This window comes from Sus scrofa, chromosome 13, assembly GCF_054392235.1.
Source record: "Sus scrofa isolate SSC_HxYL_T2T_F1_AM1 chromosome 13, Sscrofa_HxYL_maternal_Yorkshire_Landrace_v2.0, whole genome shotgun sequence".
In the NCBI taxonomy this organism is placed as follows: Eukaryota; Metazoa; Chordata; class Mammalia; order Artiodactyla; family Suidae; genus Sus; species Sus scrofa.
In genome coordinates this window covers 107,767,313-107,782,516 of record NC_139395.1, presented here as the reverse complement: position 1 = coordinate 107,782,516, position 15,204 = coordinate 107,767,313, and the positions used below count along the sequence as shown (strand labels likewise).

The following is a 15,204-nucleotide window of genomic DNA, read 5'->3' as shown; positions in this document are numbered from 1 at the left end:
CTTAAAGTAGGAATAATAACCCAAGAAAGTTTATTTAAAAATAAACCAGCAATTACTGCTTTATGAATTTCTAAATGTAGGCTATAACATGGAATTCTATTAGCATTCTTAGCTTACTTCAAATTCAGCTGATATCACATAGTTTCTAAAACAGATTAGACTTGAAATTGCAAAGATAACAATTGTTCCCCTTAAAGTTGCCTCCTTCCCCGGTGTAAAAACAAACTATGGTAATTGCATTGGGTAGGGGCAGGTGAAGATTCATTTAGGTCACTTCTTTTTGAGCGTTTGTTCTGTTTGCTTAGGTCAGTGAATCAAGGCAGCTGTTAAATGGGAAAAAAATTATGTACTAGTGCATTTGTGTCAAAGGGATTTAAGGTTCAGATAAATACAATCTACCCACAATTCCCACCATCCCTAAAATGAGTTATTTTATTTGTCCACATTTAAGAGACTTTGTGTTGTCCTTGTATTACTTCTTTCCACTCTGATTTTCTTTAGACATGGTGGTTAACCAGATTTTTTTGGGGGAACACAATATCTGGGAATAGCAGGGTACAGTAGTTTAGGGAAATAATTGCTCTGGGTCCTGTGCAAAGACAGCCATGTGCCTCAGAAGGCTGATTAACAAAGAGATTTATGAATATAGATAGTTGGGATATATTTTTTTTTGAAAACCTATGGCTTTCACTTAACTCATATGACTTTATGCAACCTTCAGACTTCAAAAATATAGGCCTAATAAAAGTATATAATATATAGTCTTGTGAGCATTACAGTATTATAACTATGTGTATATGTCAGGTGATCAGATAAAATTATTTTTTGCCACTTGGATTATCTCTTTAAACAGTGTGATATGTATTGCAGCAATATACGTGATTAATACTGAAGGATTGCCATTGATTGTAAAAGCAAATTCAGAATTATGATTTTAAAATAATCACAAACTGACAGAAATGTTAGAAGTAACTGTACAAGAAACTTTATTTTCCTGAACCATTCAGGTTGCTAAACTGGTATCTCATTACCCAAAAATACTATGGTGTGTATTTATGACAAACAAGGACCTTTCCCTATACAACTATAATGCAATCATTGAAATCAAGAAATTACCACAAAAAACATCATTAACATTTAAATTCTCAGACCCCATTTAAATTTCACCAGTTGTCCCAGTAGTGACTTTTATAACAAAAGGGTCCAGCTCAGAATGCCAGGGTGCATTTAGTTGTCTGGTCTCTTTAGTCTCCTTTTCCTGGAACAATCTCCTGTCTTTCTGTGACCATCATGACCCTGACACTTGAAATGTAAAGGCCAGCTATTCTATAGAATGTTCTCAATTTGGGTTTATCTGATATTTCTTCATGATTATATTGAGACTGTATGTCTTTGGCAGGAATATCTCAGAAGTAATGTGTTCTCCTTGTATCCTCTCAGATGGCACATGATTTTGATTTGTTCCATTACTAAGGAAGTCACTATGATCACTAGTTTAAAGTGGAGTCTGCAAAACTTCTCCACTACTAAGTTACTTTTCCTTCTAGTAATTAATAAGCATTTTGTGGGCTGGTACTTTGAAACTGGGTTACTGTCTTATTCCTCATCAAACTGTCAATTTATTGATTTATTTGTATCTGTATGGACTCATGGTTTTCTTTGTTAGCCAATGGAGTATAGCTATTCTTTGCAGTTTTTATTTTGATATTTACATTGATCCTGATTGGACTAGTGTTGATCCTTATTGGGCCATGCAGGGACAACCACTCCTGGACACCCTCTAACTCTCCTTAGGCTTTTAACCCCATGCCCAGCTGCCCTCCTACACAATGCCCTCTCAACCCGTGGAGCTCTGGTACTAGGATCTGGACCACTGCAGTTCCCCCAGACTGGCATGGATGCCTACCTTGCTCTGTTCCATCTAATGGTTAGGACTAACTTGTTAAGGAAGGAAAAAGGACAGTCAGGTGGAGGAGGGGAGGGAAGATGAGCCAAAGTTACAATTTTACAAAAAATTGTGTAGCTTTAAAATTCTACAACTTAAAAAAAATTTTTTTCTCTGATATTTTCTCAGTTTCACATAAGGAAACCATCAAGTCACTCTTAGGCAATTCGTACCTCTATTTGAGCATACTGGTCAGAAATTTCTTAAAAATTTCTTTTAAACAAATCTCCCTAATGCTTATCTATGGCTGCTTCCTGAGTCTGCATTAAAGAACACTGAGGGAGGATCTAGTCCTTGGAAGGAGAGAAGACTAATGATGGATTTCTGAAAGGCATTTTTCAGAAGCTTTACAAGTATGCAATTTAAAGTGTCTGTTCACTAAAGAAAATAATAGAGCATGGAATAAATGAAAGATCTTTTTTGATTATGGGGGAGAAAACATTCCCTTTTAAGGATATAGAGCTGTTATGGTAAAACTGACTTGAGACCTGTACATTTTCTGCTGTTCACATGTAAACTTGCAACCCTGATCTGACCTCAGTGAGGTGTATACTGTTGAGGAAACCTGTCTGCACACTTTAAGAATATGTCCAGACAAGAGGGAGCCCAGCCGAGTAAACTCAGCTTTCTAAAGGCTCCTACTGCCTGAATGATCTGTAGTGCTATCTGGCATTCAAAAATCTGTACTGCTTTGTGGTATCTCTTCTACTGCTGTCTCACATTAATTTTCCTGCATGTAAACATTTTATATGTTTCTGCTTTACTTCATCAGCTAGGTGGTAAACAATTTGATTATACAGATGATACATTTAATAATGGTTTTCCTGCATATCATCCAAAGTAACAGTAAGGTGTGTAATTGTTTGTAGAATAAATGAATGAATTGTCCAATTAATTAATTAACTCAAGTATATGACATTCACCACACTTCTAAAGTTTTTTCCACCCTGAAGTTCCCTGGGTTTGGATTTTGAAGAGAGAAAAAATTCTCTTGCTTTTGATGATCCCATTTTCTTTGTTAAAGAGTCTATAAACTAAAAAAAAAAAAAAAATTATCTTACATATTTTCCCAACATTGTGTAAGAAAACTATCATGACATCCTTAGACAATTTATCCCTCTATTAGCTCATTTGATCAGAAATTACTAGAGGAGATGGAAGATTTCCCATATTTGTAAAAAGTTAGGGAACAATTTTAAAATAGAATATTCCTATTCTGCCCCAAAGGAAGTATTTCAACATCATCAAAAATGTGATACCATTAATGGAAGAGCATTACTGATGTCTTGAAACAAATTCTTAGCTTCCCATTCATAGAGTTTGTCTGTTTTTCCAGCATTCTTAGCTATACTAGTTATCTTTAATAAGGAGTTCAACAAATCTTAAGAGTATTGTTATGTAAGCAACAAACAGAACATCTCTCCAGAACATGAGTTAAATACACCTTTTGGTGTCGGTAAATGCCATTTTGAGACACAGCTATATTTCTCCTCCTGAAGACTGGTTCTTTACTCACATTTGGAAGGTGCTAATGATAAGTAGTAATATGCCATCTCTAACCTATATACAGCCTGAAGAATATGAAAACATTGAAAATATAACTTTGTATTTCTAAATGTGCTGTTTTCCTATCAGTGGCTACTAAAAATAGTAATTGCACCAGATGACAACTTGAGGATTTAATATATAAAACAGAAATTATACCCCCATCACTTCCCTGCTTTGACCCTTTAATCCTCTTACTGTGATCTACCAGGCCAGACGTGATGTGGCCTTCCCCAACCCCCTCTTCCTGATCTCATCTCTTGCTGCTCATGCCTCTTTTCTTTACATTTTCCAGCACCAGGGAAAGCCAAGCTAGTTTCTGCTTTCGTGGCTTTTCTTTGGCTTTTCTCTCTGCTTGGAACTGCTGGTAGTCCAAAGTACCGCCAGGAGAGTGTGAAGAGAATATACTCAGTCACCTTTGTTTTTGTGTCAGCTCATTCCATCTCAAATAAATACACACTGTAGGTAAACAGAATGTGTTTTCTATGCAAATGTAACTTCAAGAAAAAATAAAAAGTCCCCCTCAGACTTCTTCCAACCACATTTCTGCCTCTGTCTACGAATTCTGGAGTCCACTGTCTAAAAGGTCTTCCCCTATTTCTTCACACAGCTCACATCCTTGAAGGCTCCACATCCTTGAAGGCTCAGATCAAATGCCAACCCTTCAGAGAGGCATAATGTCAAATTCTTCTTCCTCACCTTAGCCACTCTTTCCTTACTATGTTCCTTACTGTTTTTTATTTTTTTCATAGCACTTGTAACTGAGATGAATTTATCTTCATTGCTGTCTACTCATCATTTATATTTTTGTAGTACACATAATGAAAACAGGAATTGTCTCTGTTTTTTTCCCCCTTCTCTAGCCCCAGATCTTACAATCGTGCCTGATACATAGTAGGCATTCATAATCCATCTATTGAATGCAGAAAAAATGGTTTCTTTGCTTGATAAAATTGGATACTTGGCCCAATTCTGAACCAGATGACTCTAGCAAACATTTGGCAATCATATGACAATTTCAACTGCCCTCTCACCAGTATTTCTTCAGAATATTTAAATCAGCTCTATTTGTAACACTTTTAAATAAAAGCAAATGACTAGTCTGGAATACACAAAATTATATTTATTAGAATTCCACTTTTGGATCCAGTTATTCAAAAGAAGTCAGTTAATTCCCCATCCATTTTCTCAGGCCTGGTGAGTGGCTCCACCATTCCCTCATTCATTGCTCAAGCTAGAAATTTGGCAGTCATATGAGGTCTCCCTCTTCCTAGACTCCTCCATGGTCAGTGAATTCTACTGATCATGCTTCCTGTTGATCTTTTCTGGTCATTCACTAGGATGACTCAAAAGTTCTGATCTCATTATATCTCAACTAGCATGCACTCAATATGTTTTTTTGAATTTAGAATATTCCCTATTTTGGCTTTAAAGGCAAAAATTTTTCTTACTCTAAAATGTAGTTTAAATTTCTTGGGTATTTTTGTAATATTTTTAGAGGAAGAGTGTACCAAAAAAATCAAAGAAAATTCTAGATCTCATTGGTAAAAATGTATGAAGTTTTAGGTAAATAGATGTCAAATATAACTTTTAATTTTTAAGAAAATATATTTTATTTCTCCAAAAGGTTAAAAAGATCCCAAAGATACATTAGTGTTCAGAAAATTTGATAGATTTCTCTAAATGGTATCAAATAAAATTGCAAAAAAAGTTTAAATTTATGCTTTGTTATAGATTTTTAAACTGTGAAGTTGCTTCAGTTTTATAATTTATACTGAAGAATATATTCTGCTGTTAGGCAGCAGTGTGGTAGTTTCAGAATCATTTTATAATATTCCTAAAACAAACAGTTGAAAGAGAAAATTACTTGAGGGTACTTTTCATAACAAAGGCAGACTTAATTTTAAGTAATGAAAGAAATAATAGTAGCAATATGGAGTGAGATGCATTATGGGAAAATCACATTGTTCAAGTGGTTTAATTAGGCAGTTGCATAGTATTATCACTGGCATATAATTAAGGTTAACTCTAGTCTCACTCAAAAAATTTTTTTAATCAAAAAAAAATTTTGAAACCTCTAGATACTTGTATTAAATACTATCATTACTTTTGTTTACTTGCTCTTTTCAGATCAAAAGAGATGCCTGAACACTTCTGATATAGGGTAAATATATAGCAAATATGAATTACTTTTATACTTTACAAGCTGATATGAAAATGAGTATAAAAACCCCACCTCACTATTGTCCTTTTAAATTTTTTTTTAATTCGCAAGGAGAATTTGCTTTTTAAATTGCTAAATGCCTAATAAAGTTAACACTTTATAATGAGGGAAAAAAACTTCAATATAAGAACATGGAAAGATTACTACTACTTGCAGCAGTTGACTTTAAAACCAAGAAGAAGTGAAAAGAAACACTACAATCTACAAGTTAAGATTTGCTGTGCCATATAATGGAATTTGACAAGGCTGAAAAGATTTCAAGTCCTAATGAGTACTGTATGAATGCTAACAGGAATACCATGGGGAATGACTGCGCTTGCCGGAATTGGATTTGGAGGCAGCAGGAATAACATATCCTGGCAACCGGAGTCTGCTTGTTCTTTTAGACTTTGAGACTTGAACAACAGCAAGATAAACAAAGACACACTCAACAACATCACACTTCAGAATCAATACATTTTGCTACTTAACCTTTCAAGGCCACTGGTTCTCTTGATTCATCCTGAGATTACAATGTTTCTTAATATTTCCTTCTTGACCCTCTGTCCTCTGGCTTACTTCCCCACCTGTCTATTCATCTCCTTCTTGTAAATTTACCTCTCTTTTCTCTCTCCACACTCATTCTCTTTCCTCATAAACTCTGGCTTATCACTACTTCCTTCTGGTTTTCTTAGACACTCGATTTCCTCTTTCCCTTCTTTGCATCCTGAGTAGTCTGTCCTGGTCTCCTCAGCTAGGTTGTTTTAGTTTGACTCCAAGACTCTCAAGTTTCCCTCTCTGTGTATCTGATTCCGTTGACCTCCTCAGGCAGCCTCTGCCCAGCTCTACATCAAGTTCCCAGCCTCAGAGTTCTGGTCGTGGTTCAGTGGTTAAGGAACCCGACTGGTATCCATGAGGACATGGGTTAGATCTCTGGCCTCCCTCAGTGGGTTAAGAATCTGGCATTGCCCTGAACTGTGGTGTAGGTTGCATTCGTGACTCGGATCCTGCAGCTGCTGTGGCTGTGGCGTAGGCCGGCAGCTGCAGCTCTGATTTGATCCCTAGCCTGGGAACCTCCATATGCTGCAAGTGTGGCCCCGAAAAGACAAAAGACAAAAAAAAAAAAAAAAAAAGTTCCTAACCTCACACTCCAGCATCTACTGTTCATTGATCATGTACTAAGCGCCAGTCAACTGTACAAAGAGTTTCAAACAAATGATCTCATTTATACCTCACAAAATTCCAATGAGATAGGTAGTACCAATTCCAATGAGATAGGTAGTTTTTGGATAAGACAACTGAGGCTCAGAAAGGTTAAATATCTTGCCTAGTTTCTCATGCCTAATAATTGTACTAGGAGTAGAATCCAACTGATTCTCACTCTTAAACACCATAGGATATTAGCCCCTAATTTGTTAAGCATTTGTATAACAAGACTTGCCCTGACCTTATGCTGTGATGTTCTTTATTCTCAACTCACTCAAGAGCTGTGGTTTCCATCTGGTACTGGTGATCAGTTTCCTCTATATTGAAGTTTCAGCATTGTAGCTCCATTTCCTCTCAACCTGGTCAAGCAGACCAGGGAAACTTGAGAAAGACAAGGACATGCCAAGTCTAGACTTTCTTTGTACAAGGTTTTGATGAGCAGAGTCTTGTCTTGTAATGACACTCCAGGGTCTGGAGACCCAGGTATGAACTGACAGGTGCTGCCTCACAAATCAATCTAATAAAATGGACAGACTATATATACGCCTTATGCAGGACTGACTGGTAAGCTGGGGAGAGGTCAATGTTAGACTCTCAAAAGGGATAGCTTGATTCTCAGCACAAGTATCCCCACTGAATTTTGTGACCATATGGTCGCATGGACTTTTTTACAGCCTCCTCTTGTTCCTGACTTCCCTAAGGCTTTCCTGATCTAATCAGTTGGTGTCTCCTGAGCCATATTTCTCCTGTCTTAGTTAGGGTCCTGTCTTAGTTTGAACCTAACCCACACTCCTGGATCACTCGCTTTCTCTGGTTTCCTCTTCATTTATCACTCCTGTTGCATGCTTACTTCACCATTCCAGTTCCATTCCTGGCTGACTGTCCTCACAGGTACCATGAATTAAATCCTAGCCTTCCCACAGGGAATTCATCTGCAATTGTGAGCATCACCCTCTGTGGGTCTTCTGCTCGCCCTGCCCTGCCTACATCTTCCTCACCCATGGACAACTCTTTCAGCCCTCAGCCTCGCATTCTACTCTCCAGCCTAAGGTGAACAGGCCAAGCTGTTAGAAGAAGACAGGCCTCGCTCCACCAGCCCTTGAAATGTGTGTTTGAAATGTGTTTGTTTGAAATGTGTGTGTTTGTTAGGATCTTATCCTCCATCTCCATATTTGCACAAATCGCCGCAGCAACTGCTTCCTTCTCATGCTTTTCCCATGCTTTTCCACATCTATCTAGCTTTGAGGGTCTGTTTTTGTTTGTTGTTTGTTTTATAGTTTTATAAAATTTATTGTATTTATCATTTTGAATTGGTCTTGATTAATTTAAAGTTTTTCCTTTTTTAATTAAAGTAGAGTTGATTTGCAGTGTTGTGCCAATTTCTTATATACAGCAAGGTGATCTAGTCATGTGTGTGTGTGTGTGTGTATAATTTTTATATTATTTTCTATCATGGTCTCTCCCAGGAGATTGGATTGGATAGAGTTCCCTGTGCTATTCAGTAGAACCTTATTCTCTACCCATTCTAAATATAATAGTTTGCAGCTACTAACCCCAAACTCCCAGGCCATACCACTCCCTCTTCCTACCCTCTTGGCCACCAAAAGTCTGTTCTCTATGTCTGTGAGTCTGTTTCTATTTTGTAGATCGGTTCATTTGTGTCATATTTTAGATTACACATACAAGTGATTTCATATAGTGTTTGTCTTTCTCTTTCTGACTTACTTCACTTGGTATGGTAATCAATATTGCATCAATGTTGCTGCAGATGGCATTATTTTGTTCTTTTTTATGGCCAAGTAGTATTCCATTGTATATATATGTACCACATCTTCTTAATTTATTCATCTATTGATGGATGGATGTATTTATTTTTTTCCATGTCCATTGAAGGTCTGTTTTAAAAGAATTTTCCTACTTTGAGTCTTGCTGCTCTGTGGAAAGGAGATTCCTGGGTATGTTTCTCTCTTGCTATGACATCTGACAAAAAAAAAATCATAGCATCAGCTCTAATTTCTCAATTGCATTCATTCCTTGCTATCTTTAAAATGAACTTTGTACTGACTAATGTGGATACCTGTGACAATCACTGCAATCATGATATAAAACTCATCCATCACCCCCAGAATTCCCTTTGCAGCTTTTCTAGCATCCCCTCAGGCCCATATTGTCCTGGGCCTAGGCAATTACTGATCTGTTCTCAGTCCCCACATGTTAGTTTTGCCTGTTTCAGAATCTCATGTAAATAATTTAGAACATATTCTTATGTATGGCTTCTTTTTTTCAGCATAGAATTTTTTGAGATTCATTCATATTTTATGTCTTTGTAGATTGCTCCCTTTTGTTGCTAAATGGCATTCCATTGTAAGAATCTATCACAATTTGGTTTTGATGGATATTTGAGTTACTTTCAGGTTACACTATTCTCATTCTCTCTCTATTTAACTTTTTATTTTAAGATAATTATAGATTCATATGCAGTTGTTAAGAAATAATACAGAGAATTCCTCTGTACCTTTCAGCCAGTTTCCCCTAATGGTAACACTTCCGTCTTTGCAAGAGTCCCTCATGTTACCATTGTATAGTCACATCCATTTCCCACCTCTCCTCCTCCCTCTTGAACCCCTGGCAACCACTCATCTGTTCTCCATTTCTATAATTTTCTCATCTCAGGAATTATATAAATGGACTAATACAGCATCTATCCTTTTGAGTTTTTTTTTTTTACTCAGCCTATTTCTCTAGAGACTCATCCTGGTCATTGACTATACTAATATTTTTCCTCTTTCTTGCTGAGTAGTATTCTATGAGATAGTTCTACTACAATTTGTTTTACCAATTACCCACTGAAGGATATCTGGGTCATTTTCAATTTTTGTCTAATGAATAAAATTTGTATAACATTTTTGTACAGTTTTTTTGTGAAAAATGGGTTTTCATTTTCCTGGTAAAAATGTCCTGTGGACAATTTCTGGGTAATATGTTAGTTGCATATTTAGTTCTTAAAGAAATTGCCAAACTTTTTCAGAGCGATTGTTCACATTTCCACCATTAGTGTATAAGGGATCCAGTTTCACCACATCCTTGCTAGTATTTGGTGTTGTCATTATTTTTTATTTTAGCTATTTTGATGAGTGTATACTGATACCTCATTGTGGTTTTAATTTGCACTTCTGTAATGGCTAATGATGTTGAACATATTTCTGTGCTTATTGCTATCTCTATATCCTTACATCTTTGCCTACTTTCTGCTTGGATTATTTGTGTCTTTTCTGTTGAGTTTTGAGGATTTTTAATATATTCTAGTATTAGTTCTTTGTTAGATAAGAGGCTAACAAATATTTTCTCCCAAGCATGTCTTTTATTCTGTTAACAGGGTCTTTTACAGAGCAAACATTTTAAGATTCGTGAAATCCAATTTATCAATTTTTCCTTATGGAGCATGCTTTTGGTTTTGTCTAGCACTCTAGTTCTAGATTTTGAAGATTTTCTCCTGTGATTTTTCTAAAGTTTCATACTTTTATGTTTTAAATTTAAGCTAATGCTCCGTTTTTAGTTATTTTCTACAAGATATGATATGTAAATTGATGGCCACTCCCTTCCTTCCTTCCTCCCTTCATCCCTCTCTCCCTTTTAATTCACTTTTCTTTCTTTCTTTCTTTCTTTCTTTCTTTTTCTTTCTTTCTTTCTTTCTTTCTTTCTTTCTTTCTTTCTTTCTTTCTTTCTTTCTTTCTTTCTTTCTTCCTTTCTTTCTTCCTTTCTTTCTTTTTCTTTCTTTCTCTCTTTTTCTCTTTCTCTCTCTCTCTTTCTTTCTTTCTTTCTTTCTTTCTTTCTTTCTTCCTTCCTTCCTTCCTTCCTTCCTTCCTTCCTTCCTTCCTTCCTTCCTTGCCATGGATGTCCAATTGTTTCAGCATCATTTGTTGATATTATCTTCCCCTATTTAATTGTTTTGGTACCTTTGTGAAAAATCAGTTCATCATTTTTCTGTGGATCTATTTTAGGGTTCTCTAATCTAGTCCATTAATCTATGTGTTTATTCCTCTGCCACTATCACACAGATTACTGTTAACTATGTCAGTCTTGAAATCAGGTACTCTTAATTCTTCCCACTTTATTCTTCTTTTTCATAATTCTCTTAAATATTCTATTTGCTTTGTTTTTCCATGTAAGTTTTGTCTATATCTACAAAAGTCTTGCTGACATTTCATTAGAAGTTGTGTTAAACCTATATATCACTTTAAAAAGTCTTCCAATTCATTTGCATTCTGTCTCGTTATTTATTTAGCTCATTTCTTAGATAAACATTGTATAGTTTTAAGCATACAAGTCCTGTACATATTTTGATAGACTTCATTTCATTCTTTTTTTATTCTTTTTTAGGGCTGCACCTGTGGCACATGGAAACTCGCAGGCTAGGTGTCAAATTGGGACTGCAGATGCCAGCCTATGCCACAGCCACAGCAACGAAGGATCCGAAACACATTTTTGACCTACACTATAGTCTATAGCATCGCCAGATTCCCAACCCACTGCCCAAGGCCAGGAGTTGAACCCACATGGATTCTAGTCAGGCTCAATACCGGTGAGCCACAATGGGAACTCCCTTCATTTCTTTCTTGAACTACTAAAAATGGTACTGTATTTTTAATTTCAGCATCTATGTGTTCATTGTTAGTAAACAGAAATACAGTTGGAGTTCCCTGGTGGCCTCGAGTTTAAGGATCTGTCATCACTGCACAGCTTGGTCTCTGCTTTGGTGTGCTTTTGATGCCTGTGCAGGAACATCTGCATGCCCTGAGCATGGACAAAAAAGAAAGGAAAGGAAAGGAGAGGAGAGGGGAGGGGAGGGGAGGAGAGGAAAAAAGAAAAGAAAAGAAAAAAAAATTGATATTTGTATGTTTATGTTATGTCCTGTGACCTTGCTGAATTCACTTAGTAGTTCCTGGACTTTTATTTTGGTGATTTCTTGGGCTTTTCTACGTGGGCAATCATGTCATCTGTAAATAAGGAAGCAGTTTTATTACTTCCTTTCCAATCTTTATGTCTTTTATTTGCTTTTCTCACCTTATTACATTGACTAGAACTTCTAGTCCTATGTTGAATAAGAGTGGTAAAAGCAGAAGTTTTTCTTTGCTACAATTTTTGGGGAAAATCATTCAATCATCAATCACCATTAAGTATAATGTCAGATGTAGTTTTTTTCCCCCTTGTTTATATTGTTTTGTTTTGTTTTTAATAGGTGCTCTTTATCAGGCTGAGGAAATTCCCCCTTTTCCTATTTCTCTGAGTTTTTATCATGAATAATTGTCAAATGTTTTTTTATTTATCAATGATATGACCATGTGACATTTTTGTTTTAGCCTGTTAATATAATGCTTATATAGATGGATTTTTAAATATTAAATCAACCTTGTATCACAGGTTCCTCTTCGTCATAATAATTCTTTTTATATATTTTTGTATTCTATTTTCTAATATTTTGTTAATTTTTGTGACTATTCATCAGGGATATTAGTCTATAGTTTAATGTTTTATTTTTATTTTTTGGTGCTCCTTCTCTAGTTTTGGCACCAGGATAATACTAGTATCAAATCGTAAACTACTTAGTGCTCTCTCTTCTCTTTTCTGGGAGAAATTGTGTAAAATTGGTGTAAATTTTCTTTAAATATTTGGTTGAATTCTCCAATGAAACCTACTATGCCTGGAGATTTCTTTGTGTGTGGGGGGGTATTATAAGTTACAAATTCACTTTCATTAATAGTTTCAGGACTACTCAAATTATTTCATATTGGGAGAATTGTGATAAATTTGTATTTTGGGAGGAATTTAAGATGTCAATTTTTTTTTTCCTTTTTAGCTTTTCTTACACTAAATTCTTGAGATGGGAGCTTAGATTATTGACTTGAAGATTTTCTCCTTTTCTAATTAAGATTTTAAGGCTATCAATTCTCCTCCTCATTTATGGTTATTTTTACTGTTAAAAACTGTATCTTTCATTAAAATTATTTTTTGGTATGTAGAAATACAGTTGATTTTCCTTTTTTTGTTTTTGCATACTCTTAACAGACATAATTCCCACTAGATGTGTATAAGAATTTCAGGAGTTCCCGTCGTGGCACAGTGGTTAACGAATCCAACTAGGAACCATGAGATTGCGGGTTGGATCCCTGGCCTTGCTCAATGGGTTAAGGATCCGGCGTTGCCCTGAGCTGTGGTGTAGGTCGCAGACACCGCTCGGATCCTGCGTTGCTCTGGCCCTGGCGTAGGCTGGCAGCTACAGCTCCGATTCGACCCCTAGCCTGGGAACCTCCATATGCCGTTTGTAATGTCGTCTTTTTCTTTTCTTTTTTTTCCTTTTGTTCTTCTTTCTTTCCTCTTTTTTTTATTTTAGCCATTCTAATGGGTATTTAGTGGTATCTCATTGTGGATTTTTTGGTTTGTTTTTAATTTTTTAAATGAAGAATTCTTTAAATTCTGTAGTTTTTTTACAATTTTCAAAAGTTTCACACAGATGATTTCATATAATTTCATAACATTTTTTTCCCCCATCTACCTCTGTGTTACCTCCTCCTACTCCCTTTTCCCCACTGGTAACCATTAGTTTGTTCTTTATATCTGTGTCTACTTCTTTTTTGATTTATTCAGTCGCTTCTTGTATTTTTTATATTGCACATATAAGTGATATTGTACAGTATTTGTCTTTCTCTATCTGATTTATTTCACTTAGCATAATGCCCTCAAAGTTCTATTTATGGATTATTTATGTGTATTTTTATGTTTCCAAGTGCTCGGATATTTTCCTGTTATCTTTTCTGATTTCTGGTTTTTGTCCATTGTGGTAAGAGAACATGTTTTTTGGTGATTTTTTTTGTTTGTTTTTGTTTTTTTGGCCATTCTAGCATCATGTAGAAGTTCCCAGGCCAGGGATCTCACCTGTGCCACAGCAGCGACCCTAGCCACTGCAGTGACAATAACAGATCCATAACCTGCTCTCTTACAAGGGAACTCCAGAAAACATGTTTTATATAATGTCAGCTCCTTTAAATATTTTGAGAATGTTTCTATGGCCCAAGATGTGAGCACTTGAAAAGTGTATATGTTCTGTTGAGTATTCTAATATGTCATTTGGATTCTCTTGGTTGATCATATTGTTGAGTTTATATCCTTGCTGATACTTGGCCTGGTAGTTTTATAAGTTGTTGAAAGAGGAATATTGACATCTCCAACCATATTTTTTGAATTTGTCTATTTCTCCTTTCTGTTTTATCAAGTTTTGCTCCACATCTTTTGCAACTTTCTTTTTTCTTTTTTTTTTTTTTGTCTATATATATTTAAGATTGCTATGTGTTATTGGTGGACTTTATCATTATAAAATATCCCTTTCTGTCTTTGTTAATTTTCTTTGCTCCGAAGTATAATTTATTTGCAATTAATATAGCTACTCCTGTATTTATCTAGTGTTTTTATGCTATACCTTCAATCTTTTACCTTTAATCTGCCAGTATTGTTATTTTTGAAGTGAATTTCTTATAAACAGAATAAATTTCTGTTATGCTTTAAAGTCCAGTCTGACATTCTATGCATGTTATTTGGTGTATTTAGACCCATTTACATTTAATGTAATTATTGATATGTTAGGGTTTAAATAATTTTATTGTTTTTCTATTTATTCTGTTTTTTAATCCTTTCTCTGCTTTCTTTTTTCTGCCTTTCTGTGGATTACATTTTTTTCAACTTGCATTTTGTTTTATCTATGTTGTTTTGTATATATTGTCTGTAAAACTCCTTTTTAGTTGTAGCTCTAGCTATTATATTATATGGACCTAATTTTTCCCATTTACTGTTGTCATTATTTTACCAATTCAAGTGTAGAAATCTTACCTCTCCTTTATGTATCTGTGCCCTCCCTCATTTATAATTATCTTAAATATTTTCTCTACATGCATTTAGAACCAAATCAAGTAATATACTTTTGCTTCAATCATTTAGCAATTTAGAAAACTGGAAGGGAGGGAAATCTGTTCTCTTCACTCATATTTTTGCTTACTATGTCCTTACTTTTCTTCTTATCTTTCATTCTTTCTTTCTCTCTCTTTCTTTCTTTCCCTCTTTCTTTCTTTGTTGTTGTTCCAAGATGAATTCTTTTTATATTTTCCTGAGAAGCAAGAAAAATCATGAATAGAAATAGCTTTGCAACATATCTAAGGAGATGGCCTGGCAGAACTCACAAGATGCCCCATGCCAGCCTCATGACCCAGAAGTAAGATGCTCTTCCAAGAAGGGCATAGTATCTGTTCAGAGAGCC

At 35.4% G+C, this 15,204-nt stretch overlaps 1 long non-coding RNA gene across 1 annotated transcript in view; it reads left to right on the top strand.

Annotated features, from left to right (window-relative positions):
- Nucleotides 1-14,460, top strand: part of LOC146397543 (uncharacterized) — a 219,667-nt gene extending 205,207 nt beyond the window's left edge. Inside the window, exon 4 of the long non-coding RNA XR_014824205.1 lies at nt 12,966-14,460. This is a non-coding gene — a long non-coding RNA (uncharacterized LOC146397543). The remainder of the gene's footprint in view (nt 1-12,965) is intronic.
- The last annotated feature ends 744 nt before the right edge of the window (nt 14,461-15,204 follow it).